General features: G+C 46.9%; 1 protein-coding gene across 2 annotated transcripts in view; it reads right to left on the reverse strand.

Moving 5' to 3' along the window:
* Nucleotides 1-9190, reverse strand: part of LATS2 (large tumor suppressor kinase 2) — a 46263-nt gene extending 37073 nt beyond the window's left edge. Inside the window, exon 1 of one of the 2 annotated variants that reach the window (XM_079973410.1) lies at nucleotides 8962-9190. The gene's annotated coding sequence lies outside the window, so the exon portion shown is untranslated. Of the gene's footprint in view, nucleotides 1-8028; nucleotides 8490-8961 lie in introns of those variants that run through there. The other variant, XM_079973411.1, reaches the window with a different exon arrangement.
* Nucleotides 9191-15261: the final 6071 nt, after the last annotated feature.

Raw genomic sequence — 15261 nt, forward strand, 5'->3', positions numbered from 1 at the left:
CATTATGGCCAAGAATTTTTATTGGTAAATAGAAACTAATATATTTAACTGAAAAGGCGGCTTCATTTACTTTTGCAGGAATGTGTATGCATTACTGGTGTTTTTGTGTGGATCTTAAAGCATACCATGGATTGTTTTAATAACGAGCATTTTATTATTGTGCTGGGCTTAATGTTCACATTGGTTTGTTGGTAAGGTATCGCAAGCCACTCTGGCAGAGTCTTAACTGGAAAAGGCAGCCTATACTATTTAAATTGTAATCTTGCCATTAGACGTGCTCAAGAATTCCAGTAAACATTCAGGAGATTTTTCATTGATGCAGTAATTCGGGGTGGCGCAACTATGCCAGCTAAACTGTGCCAGCCAAACTCTTGCTGCTTGAGTCAAAAGCAGGTGAAGGGAGGCACAAGGGGGAAACTTCAGAAGAGATGTGCCTGGGGTAATGGCAACGCTAAATCAATTTCTAATAATCTGAGTGGCCACTGAGAGGACAGGATGCTGAGCTAGATGGGAAATTGGCTTGATCCGGCAGGCTCCTGTGTTCTTATGGGCTTTGTCCCTGACCCTTCTTACACATAACAGACTGGTGCACATTTCAACACAAATATATTCGCTCATTAAAAAGCAGTTCCTAGCTCTGTGGGGGAATAAACTAAAGTTCCCAGGATTATTTGGGTATGTGAATGCGCTTTAAATATATGGTTTGTACCTAGCCTGAGTCTCTTTGCTCTTCTGGGGACAAATTAGCTACAAACAATATGTTTCTAGCTCAGTCGGTAGGTCTTAATCTCATGGTTGTGGGTTGGAGCCCTACGCTGGGCGAAAGAAGAAGAAGTAGAAGAGTTTGGATTTGATATCCCGCTTTATCACTACCCGAAGGAGTCTCAAAGCGGCTAACATTCCCCTTTCCCTTCCTCCCCCACAACAAACACTCTGTGAGGTGAGTGGGGCTGAGAGACTTCAGAGAAGTGTGACTAGCCCAAGGTCACCCAGCAGCTGCATGTGGAGGAGCGGAGAAGCGAACCCGGTTCACCAGATTACGAGTCCACTGCTCTTAACCACTACACCACACTGGCACTGCATTACAAAGGCTTTGGACCAGGTGGCCCTCATGGTCCCTTCCAACTCTGCAATTTTATGATTCTGCTGTTTCTGAGCTCTCATACAATTCCCATTCATTTCAACAGCACGCACATATGAGAATTTTCTAAATATCGTTTGCATTATTTACAGTGGGGAACCTTTTTTCCACTGGAGGGTCTCATTCCCTTCTAGATACCCTTCCAAGGGCCATATGCCAGTGGTAAAAAAAGGATAAGTAAAAGAGGATAAAGTAAAAAGAGGATAAGTAAAAAATAGAACTTGGTGTTGCCCAGCAGGCTCTGCAAGGTCCTGGGGAGAGTTCTGAGGACCAGACAGTGTGGGCTCATTTGATTTCTGAGGTTCCATTCCCCTAAATCCTAAGCAGATGTACATAGAACTTTACTGCTTTCAAGAAATTGTGCTTAGGATTTAGATTTTGATCACATTCCGTACCACCGAACTACTTTCTTTATAAAACAGGAAAAAGCAATCTCCAGAAAAGGTGGGGGAGCAGGGAAGAGGGGGAGGAACAGAAGTATATACTGTAGATGAAAATTTGTGCCGAGGACAAGCCTTCCATCAACACAGAGGCAAAACTGGCTATAGCACACACAGCTGGTGCAAACAGTCCACATTCCTCTGGAGGAGAGCCCAAAACGGCATGATCAGCAGGGTAGGCGTGATAAAACTGTTCGTGGGTTTCTTCAATCTCCAGAGCCACATGCAAACAGACAGTCTTCGAGACGATGCCAACAGAGGCAGGGACGTGCCCCTATACAGAGGGCGATTGTCTAACCCCCATGGCTTGGTATTTTGCGTCAGGGTTTTTACCGGCAGCAATGTATTTTCATTTTGTTAGTATTTTAGCTCCAATGAATTTATTTTTACTTCTTAGCTTAGGGTGCCCCCCCCAAAAAAATATTTCTCAAAATATTTGGAGAGTATATGGAAAAAGAATCAAGGTGAAAGAGAAAAGAAGATTGAAAAAAGGGATTGAATTAACCTGAAGAGAGTGAAATATTAGGTTTTTACTGATGATTTGTTAATTATTTCATATGACTTATATGATGCATTTGTGATGTTCTGTTACGTTTCACTATGTTGCCGTTGTTTATTACTTGTAAGCTGCTTTGGGATTCATCTGAATGGAAAGTAGCACAGAAATAAAATGAATCAAATACCTACGGTGAATGAAAATAGCACAGCAACTAGAAACATAACCCAGATTCAAAATCCAAACCAGATTCCACTGGGGCTTTACTATAAACCAAAAGTGAAGCTCACCACCAAAGAGCAAAGTGTCTCCCCATCAGTTTTTTACATTTACAAGAAGGTGCCAACTTCATCCATTCTTCCTTTGAAAAAGCAAATCAAGAAAAGTATCGCTGCTTACATTAAAGTGTGGGTTTTATTAACATGCAATTTTGATCCCCTTGGGGCCCCTCGAATATTTGATTTCTTATTTTTCAAACTGTTTCTCCTATTTGTTTTTTAATATTTCTTTTAAGGCTCATCAGCACGGGTTTTTGGGGGCCTTGTTGGGATATAGGCTGCTCCTTCTCCTTTCCCTGAATGGAATAACCAGGAACTGCAGGATTTACAAAGGAATACTGATGCAGCTACTGAAATAATGCCATATCACACTCCTGTTATCTTTTCCTGGCCCACAACATTACAGATAGGGGTGCAGTAACCTTCAAGGAACAGGCAAATTCTCCTGAAAAGGTTCGTACTTGGGCTAGGATCCCAAAAGGCTGAGATGAGCAAGTGAGGGAACAGTAAACTGTGCAGATAATCTAAAGAAGAAACAGAAAGGAGAGCCATGCATGTGGATGAAACTTTCATTTGCCACTGCAGCCATTGCTTTAGCTTCTGTTTAAAGAGCAGAACGGTTGCGTTTGACAGCGAGAAGAACCTGAAGTTGCAGAGAATGCACAACGCATTCTACAAAGCATACATATTCCTTGCATCCTAGCTTCAATGTATATATCTCCACAGGCTGTTTCCCACACTCATGCTTCAGACTGCAGCATTCAAACTGAACCATAAACTTGAGTTCCCACATAACTAGGAACAAGGGAACAAAGCAAAACCTAGACACCAACACTCCATCTGCATCTGTCATGTGCCATGACCTCCTACATTTTCAGTGCAAACAGGCAACGAACAGGTATCAGTGAAACACTGCTAACTGCACTCATGCACTTTATGGCTAACAACGAAAGGGTCACATTCCTTAAAACAAGGCCTTTGTCCAGAATACAGATCACCTGCCCCTCACTTTTTTGAAAAGCATGTGCGGAGATGTTCAGAGTTGGCAAAACACTGGAACACTTCTCAGAACTGACACAAGCGACAGCATGGTTGTTTCTCACTGAGTGGAGGCTGCTTCATGTTCTGTGTAAGAAGGCTCACCATGCAATTCTATAGACTTTTGCCATCCCATAGCAAAATGCCTGAAAGTGGGGTTGCAACAGCACGGCAAACACATGTGCATTTCCAAAGAGATGCCACCTTGCTGCTTGTGTAAATCAGGCCATAGCAGTTTCCAAAGTCAGATTTTCCTGCAGCCAAATTTCTCAGGCACCTCAGAAATACCATAACCCAAGTTTCTAAAAGGAGTGTGCAAAACAGGATTAAGTAATTTTTCTTCCATCCAAGACCTCTGAGAGTGGGAGTAAAATATGGCTCTGCTTGGGAGAGGAGGCATATTTTGTCCAACTATGATTCCAGATTCCCGAGCAGTGAGATGAGACAAAGGGGAAAGTCCCCCTTCCTCTGCCAATAGCTGCAGGGATTTCAAGCACCGGAGAATATGAACAGATTATTCTGGTGCTCTATGCACTTTTACTCAAGCATAGATGAGCTATCTGTCAATCTTATTAGTCTAGACGTTAAGCTCTTCAGAGCAGTGACTCTCCCTCAAATTACACATCAAATTGCATGCACTGTCCTTGACACACAAATGAGCTCCAATATCATTTGGGTGTCTCCAAGCTTGAATAACTTATTTGCAGCAGATTAATATTGGGGAACAAAGAGGTAAATCCAGGCACATGACCTTCTCGCTTGGGGTGTGGAATTAAACACTGGATGTTTTACAATGGCCAGAAAAAAGACTAGCACTCTTCTGCTTCTTACAACTCAGTGGACGTACTGTAAAGTTCTCGATGGATTTCTGTGATGTGGAGTTATTGCATTTATCAAAGAATTCTGTCTATATGGTTCTATCACACACACGCACCAGCGATAGTCCTCTGGTGAACCATAGAAAAGTCCTACCGCTTTTTTTTGTACTAGCATCTTCTGCTCAAGAACAGCAGAAGTGATAAAAGGGGCAAGAGAAGTACTGCCTGATGCTACAGTATTATTATTATTATTATTATTATTATTACACCATCAGCATACAGCAAACAGAAAGCCAACCAAATAGTGCTATAGAGGAGATAGGCAGTGATAGGTGGGGAATTCAGTCTACCATGCTTGGGAATGAAGCATGGGTTGGTGAGCAATTGCAGCCCATCCCCAGAAAGGATAAAGTATTCAGTAAGGACTGTCTGCATGGGGAATTCTAGTTTCCGGTCCAACGCAAAACTGAAACATGCTGTGTGTAAAGGGAGATTTGCTTGTCTGTGGTGAATGTACAGATGATGACTAGGACACAGAACAGACAGATCCCATTGTTCGGGTTATGCAGAATAGGAAGAGACTGCTGGTCTTTGTTACCTGTCTGATCCACTTCCCTGGTTTAAAAAGGTGAGGCACATACATGCCCCGGTGACTTCATTTCCACGTAGTTGGTCTTTTTCAACACCCTCAATCCCCATCTCCATCAATATGCCGTTCAATTGTGCAACACGGAAATGTTTTGCCAGACGAGTTACCCATGACACCAATTGCTCCTATGCTATACTCACTAGTATGCTAGACATGTGGAATAAGAAGAGGATTACACAATTCTCGTGAGAGCTCTGATGAAAAAGAGAAAAGCAAGAGCCCAGTTGTCCCAGCATGACCTCAATATGTACAAACAAATGCAGAATCATGGGCTGAGAGCCATTCCCACATGTCCCTAAAGACATCCCATTTGGCCCAGGATAATCTGCCCACAGATGCAGCATATGCTCTTAACATGGAAACCCTGGAAATATCAGCTATATGCACCCCAAGCTATGCAACACAACATTGCAAACACAAATAAACCTGCAGTATAGAAATGCCTACACAAATTGCAGCTGTCAAAAGTTCCTTTATTACGGAACTTCACAGAGCATAATGAATCTCACTTTTTTAAAGAACAATTCAGCACTGCTTAATATCCCACATAATAACAATTGCTAAAATTCTGCAAAACAACCAATTTTTTTATTTTTTTTTGCTGAACAAACTGCTAATTGTGTAACTTTCAAGTTACGCAGAAATCTGCATAAAGAACAACTGAAACTGCGGAAGAATTAGCTTTCTTTATGCATTCTGCCTAAGATAGTTATCATGGATTGAGCTTTCCTAGAGAGCCTTCACAAGAGATGAAAATGTTATCAGCAGCAGTTTGCTTGTCTGTTTGAAGTGAGAACTCCCAGAGTGCTCTATAAGAAGGATAAGAGTCCTCTGAAACTACTAACATCCGTGTAACTTGGGAGAAAAAGTGGTGGTGAAAGATATAAGGAAAGAAAATGATTGTCTGAAAATGCATCTGCCAGAAAGAAATAGACCCAAGCCATCAACTGCTTACTACCACCCATGTCTCCATGGCTAGTCACCTGACCTGATGAAGCTAGGTCCCCCTTCAACTTCTAGCACACAGTGATGTCTCCTTCTCTAAAAAATCCTCAAAGGAACCTCTTCTCTGGTCCTCTCTCCTGCTAACTAATGTGGAATGGAAAGTAAAAGACTGTCACTTTTAAAGCCAAATTTCTCACAGCAATATCGGATTTACATCTGTGGTAGAAACTGCAGCAATAAAATGTCATTTGTGAAAATGTTCTAAGAATGTAAGAAGAGCACCGCTGGCTCAGACCAAAGGCATATCTAGCCCTGCATTTTGCTCTCCCAATATCCAACCAGTTGCCCATAGGAACTCACAAGCAGGACATAAGCACAACAGCACTCTTGCTTGTGACCTCTAGCAGTTGGTATTTGGAAGCATCCACAGTCACTATGACTAGTAGCCACCGAGAGCCTTATAGAATATGAATATGCCTCTTCCCCTTCTAAAGTCATCCGAACTGGTGGCCATCCATACATCTGGTTATAGCATTTTCTACGGCTCAGTTATATGCTGTGTGAGGAACTGCTTCCTTTGGGGCTATCCTGATTTCCCTCCCACCCTTCAGCTTCACTGGATGACGGGGTGGGGAGTTCTAATATTATGAGGTAGAAAAAAAGAAGATATTTTGGCATCTGGCAGACCCCCAAAATGACAAAGGGCCCCCTCCCCATCCAGGAATGCGTGAGGGAAGATCTACATCAGCAAAAGGAGGAGATAGATGGACATTGTGATGTGCTTCCACTGTAGACCATGCCACCTGAGAGCCAGTGTGGTGTAGTGGTTAAGAGCGGTAGTCTCGTAATCTGGGGAACCGGGTTCGCTTCCTCGCTCCTCCACATGCAGCTGCTGGGTGACCTTGGGCTAGTCACACTTCTTTGAAGTCTCTCAGCCCCACTCACCTCACAGAGTGTTTGTTGTGGGGGAGGAAGGGAAAGGAGAATGTTAGCCGCTTTGAGACTCCTTAAAGGGAGTGAAAGGCGGGATATCAAATCCAAACTCCTCTTCTTCACCTGAGGCGACTGCCTCACCTGGTGGGCCTGCCCCGAAGAAAAACATCTCTACCCACTTTTCCCCAAACCACTTTTCCCCGCTTCAAACTTCAGCCCCAGTCGCGCCCCTCAAGCCCATACGGAGGAGCGCTTCTCCAAGACTGAGGGGCCGGGGTTGGGAAAGCAAGGAAGGAAGGTCCTGCGGCTGGGCTCAGCTGTCACACGGCCATCAATATCTCCTCCAAAGCGGGTGAGGAAAAGCCGGGAAGGCGAGGCCCGCGCATAAGGGATGGGCGGCGGAGGCAACCGCTCCAAGATTCCCCCCGGCCCAGAACTGGGACTCGAGCAAGCGGCCAAGGCGCCCCTCCCCTCCGCGCAGCGCCGTCCGACTTCCAAGGGCTGGGAAGAAAGTTTGCTGGTTTCTTCCGGCCGGGGAGCCGCGAGAGGCCTCGAGCGAAAACAGAGGGAGCGCCGCGCTGCAGCAGAGGGCGAGCGCGACAGCGGCCGGGCGCACCCAGGCTCACGGCGACTCCCCCCCCCCCCGCGCCCGTGCAAAGGCCTCTCTGGAAAGGCTTGAAGTGGAAGCGCAATCCTCCCCCTCTTTCCTCCTCGCTTCCACAGCCCACGGGAGGTGTGGCGCTGGGCAAGAGGAAGAGGCGAAGGTCGCTCGGCCGCTCCCGAAGCCGGGAGGTTGCAATTCCGAGCACGCCACCGGGTTCTGGAGCGCCAAGCCCCGCGGAACTTCCGAGGAATCGAGCACAGGACCGGGCAGGAAAGCCCCGTCTCTTGTCCCTTCCATGCCACATCCTCAAAAAAATAATAAAATAAACCACGCTCTTGCGCGCCGAATGGCTTAATCCGAAATAATAATTAGAATGAAACCCGGACTCGCGCGGCGAATTAGAAATGGCCCTGTTCTACACCGAAAGGACACAACAAAATCCCACATTTGATTTTATTTTAAGGCGCGGACGCGCACACGCCCCTCCCCTGCGTAAAGGTTGACTTGGACCTTAAGACTTGCCACGGGTTAAAATATTGCCCATCTTGTTCCGCATCTCTCGCCACCGTCCCTTTACCACGGAAGAAGCCCCATTCGCCTGTAGAAATGAACACGCCGCCGTCGGCTCAACTGCCCGAGCCACCTCTCCCTGGACGAGCTGACGCTACACACGCGAATGGGCTTACCTGGGCGTGTAAACGCTCCCATAGGGGACCGTGTGGAAACGCTTACTTTGCAACTGGCTCCACCAGCGGCTGACACCCCGGCCAGCTCAGCCCCTAAATCCAGATACAAGGGCACGTCAAGTAATCCAGAACTCGCTCGCTCGCTCTTCCTCTTCTGCATGCTGCGCAACACCCTCTAAAAACGTTAAGTTTTAGCCGACGAGGCCCCCTGGTCAGCAACTAGCGCTCCACTTAGCAAAGCAAAAGGGAAGCGGCGGGGCAGAATCCCAACCCTCCCTCGGCTTGCCAGCAAATCCTGTTGCCACAGATACCACTTTCTCCACCCCTGCCGCCTCTGGGGCTGCCGGCAGCCACCATCCAGCGCGGGCATTTGGTCCCGAGCAGCCTTGAAAACGGGAAGATGCTTTCGCGGGCCGCCTTCCTCCGTCGAGCCCCCGAGGTCTGGGCCCACAGGGCTCCCTCCTCACAACCGCATCTTCGCCCAGCCCTGGCTTTGCTGGCTTGCCAAGCCCCCCCCCCCCCGTGTCCTTAGCACACGCCGTCGAGTAGGCGGCCACTTTCCGCTTCTTGGCCAAAGCAGCTGCCCTCCGCCGCTGCCTCGGAAGAACTCCCCCGCTCTCCTTCCAAGAAGAGCCGCTCTCCTCCGCCGACTGCCCAGCTCCCTCCCGGCCTCTTTCCCTTCCCGGAATAATAAATCGCGTCGCGTGGATGCCTTTTTCTTTTTCTTTTAAAGAACAACTTCAGGATTCCCCCGGGAAAGCCGCCCCCTCTAAAATCCCTGCGCAACTTCTGCAAAAATCCCCTTTAAAGAAAGACGAGGAGCCAGAAAGCTGCGAAGTAACGCCGAACGGGGCGGGAGGGGCAGGTGGAAAGGCTCAGCCTGCTCCACCAGAGGGAAGCCCCCTTGCCCCACCCCTCCAACAACCCCCTTACCGTCTTGGTCGAGCGGGGAAGGGGGTTCCCCGCACGCAGCCCCCTCCCTCTCTCGGTGCCCGCGGGAGAATCAGGGGGCCGCCGCCGTGACTCCTCTCCGCTGCCTCCTGCCGCTGCCTCGACTGCTGCCGCCGCCCCCAGCGCTCTGCTCCGTCTCCATTCTTCCCTTTCCCCCTTTCGGGCTCCGAATGCGGCGGCGGCCGGGCACAGTTGGGACATTCGCTACATTGTTAGCATTCCACTCGTGCCACGTGACCCGGGCTCCGGCGTCATTCCGCCTCCCTCCCCTTCAGCATTCCAGCGGGGGAAGAAAAGGGGCGGGGCGGGGCCCTGCTCGTCAAGCGCGGGATGGGCGGGGCACCGATGGACGTCCCGCGCCTCGGCTGCCGCGCTCCTGTTCGCACGATCCCGGCTGCGCTGATAAATAGCGCGTTAAAGAAGCGGCTTGGGACCTGTTGCGGGTCTGCTTGGGTCGCGAGTCGTTATTAAGCCATGTTGGTTACCGGGATAACAGTGGTAATAATAATTGTTGCTGTTTTGCAGTTTTTTTAAAATAAAAAATAACTCCATTTTATAATGATGGCTATAGAATTGTAGAGTTGGAAGGGACCGCGATCCCGCTGCAGTGCAGGACTCGTTTGCCCTGCGGAAAGAAACAGAGAGGATAGTTAAAACAACATGAAAAATAAAAGATGAAAAACAACACAATAGGCGCGTAGAATCAGTAGTTGCACGTGAGTTAAACTATCAAAGTCCAAGTAAAGGCAATCAACCTTATCAGATCATCAACTATTGTTCCAGATTTGCCAGGCTTGTGAGGAGAGTTGTCTTGAAAATGATGGTTCCACTGTATATATCCCCAAAGGAATGCCAAATCGTATAAAAAGTGGCTGTAGGTTCTGGTCCTTGCCGAAATCTCAAATTATTTTCTCCATAATAGCTATATTCCAGAGTGAGCAGTACCAAGCATCCAGTGTAAGATTTGGGACTGTTTTCCATTGAGTTGCAATGACTATTCATATTTAAGACCAATTCTTTTGACAATACAGTATATATTTACATTGGTATCATCAAAAATATTCAGAAACATTAATGTTGCTTACCAGTACAGTGGTACCTCGGGTTAAGTACTTAATTCATTCTGGAGGTCTGTTCTTAATCTGAAACTGTTCTTAACCTGAAGGACCACTTTAGTTAATGGGGCCTCCCGCTGCTGCCATACCGCCGCCGCCGCACAATTTCTGTTCTCATCCTGAAGCAAAGTTCTTAACCCGAGGTACTTTTTCTGGGTTAGCAGAGTCTGTAACCTGAAGTGTATGTAACCTGAAGCGTATGTAACCCGAGGTACCACTGTATAATTATTAAGGTTGCAATTCCAGGAAAGGGGGAAGCTGCCTTATCCTGGGTCAGATCAATGGTCATAGTACAGCTCAATATCATTTTTTAGCAGTGGCTACAACCCCCATCATCCTTGATCATTGGCTTTGCTGGCTGGAGCTGATGGGAGCTGGGATCCAACAGCTGGAGGGAAACAGGTTCCCCATCACTGAACTAAGACATACATAGCATGGAGCTTACCCATAGACTGTCGGATTGTATTACAGTCCCTCACTGTGTGTAAATACAACAAAGTCATACCCAGAGTAAAGCTTAAGTCTGTTGATTTCCGTGGGCCTATTCTGGGTTTGACATTGTTGGATACAACCCTACAGCCCTAATACTTATAATATAGATATTCCAAACTGCCTAAATATTCCAAACTGCCATGTTCCATAAAAAAGTGACTCCACAAACAGAATATGTTTGGTATTTCAACTGTGCTGCCAGTTACATAAGTATTCATTTTAAACTTCAAGTGGTGTCAATGAAAATACCATATTTTTCGCTCTATAAGACGCACCAGACCACAAGACGTACCTAGTTTTGGGAGGAGGAAAACAAGAAAAAAAATATTCTGAATCTCAGAAGCCAGAACATCAAGAGGGATCGCTGCGCAGTGAAAGCAGCAATCCCTCTTGCTTTCTGGCTTCTGGGATAGCTGCACAGCCTGCATTCACCCCATAAGATGCACACACATTTCCCCTTACTTTTTAGGAGGGAAAAAGTGAGTCTTATAGAGCAAAAAATACGGTAATTTATTAAGGAACTGAAAGGAAACCCCATCTTGGAAGAGAGCAAGAAAACCATTAGGTTCTCAGAAAATTCCAGGGCTAAAAGAATGTGGTGGGGTGAAGCAGTTCATTTTGTAATGATCAAATACCTGCAATTTAAGCAATGCTGCACATCTTCATTTTTCAAATTATTGCAGCAATTAACCCACGAAGCATGGCAATGTGCTTGCTTAAATATGAATATTGCTCAGTGGTGTTTTCTTTGGCTTACAAAGGGCACCTAAAAATAGTAGTACATACATGAACTGAAAATATCTCTGGTAACAAAATATATTTCTGATGTAAGCTTGTGTGCTATACTGTCCTGCACTAGGACCAGGGAGACTCGGGTTCAGATCTCCATCTGCCATGAAGAGTTCCTCCTCTTAGCCTAACCTACCGCACAGGATTCTTGTAAGAGTTAAATAGAACTCAGTGAGGCTTACTTTTGAGTAAACACTGTCAGGATGCAAACAGTGGAGCTTAACTTCTGAGTAGACATGCATGGGGCTGTGTAGTATCGTGTAGAATTTATTTTTAACACCACACAGTGATTAAATTTGTACTCCTGTTGATTTACATCAGTGTTTTTCAGACTCCAGACACTTCTCCCCCAAAATAAAACAGCAGACATGTTATAGTGCAAGAGTAATTCCTAGCTGTGGCTGTGCCATGGGACAAGCGCATTCATTAAGGCTGCAGTACTGTATATACACAGGGATGCGGGTGGCGCTGTGGGTTAAACCACTGAGCCTAGGACTTGTCGATCAGAAGGTCGGCGGTTTGAATCCCCGCGACGGGGTGAGCTCCCGTTGCTCAGTCCCTGCACCTGCCAACCTAGCAGTTCGAAAGCACATCAAAGTGCAAGTAGATAAATAGGTACCGCTCCGGCGGGAAGGTAAACGGTGTTTCCGTGCGCTGCTCTGGTTCGCCAGAAGCGGCTTAGTCATGCTGGACACATGACCCGGAAGCTGTATGCCGGCTCCCTCAGCCAATAAAGCGAGTTGAGCACCGCAACCCCAGAGTCCGTCACAACTGGACCACAAATGGTCAGGGGTCCCTTTACCTTTACCTTTACCTTTACTGTATTTGTTGTTTAGTCGTTTAGTCGTGTCCAACTCTTCGTGACCCCATGGACCAGAGCACGCCAGGCACTTCTGTCTTCCTTTACTGTATATACACACTTAACCTGAGAATAAGCTCCATTGAACTTATTGTGTCTTCTGGATAGGCATAGATAGGATAATGAAAGAGGCCAAAATACCCACCTGTGGAGGCTGTCCCCAGAGACCAGTGATGCCTTTACTTGCATATGCATCTCAGAGTTATCGCTGCTTCACTCCTCATCAGATTCACCAGCAGCACAGGACAGCACCTCTATACTACAACACTCTGAATATGTGCAGTTTTGAACACTAACTGGAACCATAGCTCCATCATGACCAGAGGGATTAAAATGGCATGTTTATTTCAGCCTAGGTGCTGATATCAAGCTTGTTTGCTGCTGCCTCCAACACCTGCCGCTCTCCAGGTGGTCATCTTGTGGGTGGGGGGAGGTCCCTTGGGCTGCAAAGTCCTGGACTTCAGCCCCGAGGTTCACCCATCATGAAAACCTTTGCACAAAACAAAAGCCTGAGACTGGGCTGTGTGTGAGAGAGACCAAAAGTGCTAACTATAAACCAATGAGAAGGTGCACAGGCACTCCTCCAGGCACAACAAGAATTCTGGGAATGCTAACTATAAATCAGCTCACAGGTATTTCACCATTGTTGTCTAATCCTGTTGTTCAGGGAAAGAATGTGAGATTTTCAGAATGACCTCTGAATAAATCGAGGATTGGCATTTGTTTACTAGCAAAGGCCGCTTCGGAAATGTACCGTGAGGAAGGCTGCAAAAATGTTACCTCGCTGTGCTCCCGGCATTCTGGCATGCTCCAAACCAGGGTGGGGGAAACTATTTTCAACCTGCATTCCCTCAAAGGCAACCTTCCATGGGCCATTTGCCAGAGGCAAAAATGGCTGGAGCAGTGGCTGTGGTCCTTTGTTGTTGTTTAGTTGTTTAGTTGTGTCCGACTCTTCGTGACCCCATGGACCAGAGTACGCCAGGCACTCCTGTCTTCCACTGCCTCCCGCAGTTTGGTCAAACTCATGCTGGTAGCTTCAAGAACACTGTCCAACCATCTCGTCCTCTGTCATCCCCTTCTTCTTGTGCCCTCAATCTTTCCCAACATCAGGGTCTTTTCCAAGGAGTCTTCTCTTCTCATGAGGTGGCCAAGGTATTGGAGCCTCAGCTTCACGTGATCCACCTGGAGCAAGAACTGGCAAGCCACTCCAATATCCCTGCCAAGAAAACTCCATGGACAAAGAAAACAGTTGTGGCCCTTACCTTTGTACAATCCAGGTATGCAAGCGGGATGTTTCTGCAGCCCCACACTGATCTTCGCCCTCCATCCAGGCATGCAAAAGGCATTAGCGCAACACAAGGGCACATTTCAGCAAAGCAAAAGCGCTCAAGGCGTGGGGCAGGAGGACCAGTGGGGGTTGTGGTCTGCAGAGTTGACGTGGCCTGGGAGAGTGCAGAGGGGCAGGAAGAGAGGCCTGGAGGATTGCATTTGACCTGAGGTTCCCCACTCCTGCTCTGGACCCAGGGTGGTGCTATGCAGATAGGAGCTGATGGCTGTAACTGGATTCTGTGGGGCAAAGTAAGCAGGAGGATGCAAGTGGGAAAGGCAGACTTTTCGCTGCAAAGACTAGCGCCACCAGAGACACGGGTCAGCATTAGTCACCCCACCCGGGTGCCGTCTCTAAGTTTAGCACATATAGCTGAGATCTTAGAATTGGAAGAGTAGGAAGGTACCCTAAGGGTCAATCTAGTCCGACCCCCTGCATTGCAGGGAGGCTGACAACTATTCCAGGGGGTAGGGGACAGCAAAGTGTTACAATGGGAGCAAATCCTGCCCACTTGGCCTCTACCAGCAGAGACCCCATGGAGTGTGCGCTGTAATTCTATGAGCCTGCAGGAAGTAGTTAGGATGGTGATCTCCACTCAGTTGCACAAAGTGGTTGTGATGATGACCCCCACTGTGGCCCGTTCAAAATGAGCAGCAAGGAAGGCCATAGAAAGGCTAGACCCAAGTCAAAGGCCCTTAGCCAGAACTTGTCTACCAAGTAACCCAAACAGGGATCTAGAGAGGCCTCTGCTCTTGAGTATGGGTCCCAAGCAGCCAACTGCCTCCTTGCCTGTGGCCCCATCTCAGCACAGGTAATGAGCCAAGAGGGACGTAATGAAGAAGAGGAAACCGTAAGGTTCTAGGCCAACATTGAAGTTCAACATTATCCAGGAAAGAGGCAGTGCTGAAGTATGAGCACCTCAGCTAAGAAGGCTTCACTTGGAGATCAAACTTTGTTGGAACAAATGAATCTGTCCCCCCAATAAACATTCCTAGAGTAAGTAAAAGAGTGTTGCTTTATGCAGCAACTACGGCTAGAGTATTAATTGCCAAGTATTGGAAAGGGGATGTGATACCAACTAAGGAAGAGTGGCAAAAGCAATAGTGTGAATACACTGAATTAGCCAAAATGACAGAAGCAATAAGAAATCACTCAAGTTTAAAGGTGAAAAAAGAACAGGATTGTTTTAAAAGTTATATGTGTAAACGTGGTTCCCAAATCCAAACGGGTGTGTCTAGAATAAATTTCACAAAATAAAAGACAATCAGAGGAGATATACAAAGAAAAGGTGCCAACCTAGCAGTTCGAAAGCACATCAAAGTGCAAGTAGATAAATAGGTACCGCTCCGGCGGGAAGGTAAACGGTGTTTCCGTGCGCTGCTCTTGTTCACCAGAAGCGGCTTAGTCATGCTAGCCACATGACCCGGAAGCTGTATGCCGGCTCCCTTGGCCAATAAAGCGAGATAAGTGCCACAACCTCAGAGTTGGTCACGGCCGGACCTAATGGTCCTTTACCTTTTTTTATATGAGAACACAGTACAAAAGAAAATGAAATAAAGAGAGAAGATGAAGCTGTTAAGAGGTAGGGTAGGGGAAATTCAATTATAATATAGAGTAGATTAATATGTATAGAAGAATAAGTAGATTATATATGCAAATGTAAAAGGAAAAGATTATGTTTACCTGTTAATTTTAAATTG

The sequence above is a fragment of the Podarcis cretensis genome (assembly GCF_951804945.1).
Source record: "Podarcis cretensis genome assembly, chromosome: 4".
Lineage (NCBI taxonomy): Eukaryota > Metazoa > Chordata > Lepidosauria > Squamata > Lacertidae > Podarcis > Podarcis cretensis.